Below are 293 nucleotides of genomic sequence, written 5' to 3' on the forward strand. Positions count from 1 at the left end.
AAAAAAATCAGTGTAAATAATAATTAATTTACATTTGTAGTAAAAAAAATATCATCATTAATTCGAAAGATGAAATATAATACCGACATATACAATAATATAAAGAAAATAATCCATATATGCGTCTGAGAATTTAGAGAAAAGCAAGAAAATCCGATTACATATCAACGCTATGAAGAAAAGGACAAATTGAGTGTCAGATTTTAAGATTCAAAACGAGAAGTCAGAGGTTATATAAAACTGCCTTATCGTGAACATGGACTAAAGATTAAACCAGGAAAAAAAATTATAAC

The sequence above is a fragment of the Penaeus monodon genome, chromosome 29 (genome assembly GCF_015228065.2).
Source record: "Penaeus monodon isolate SGIC_2016 chromosome 29, NSTDA_Pmon_1, whole genome shotgun sequence".
Lineage (NCBI taxonomy): Eukaryota > Metazoa > Arthropoda > Malacostraca > Decapoda > Penaeidae > Penaeus > Penaeus monodon.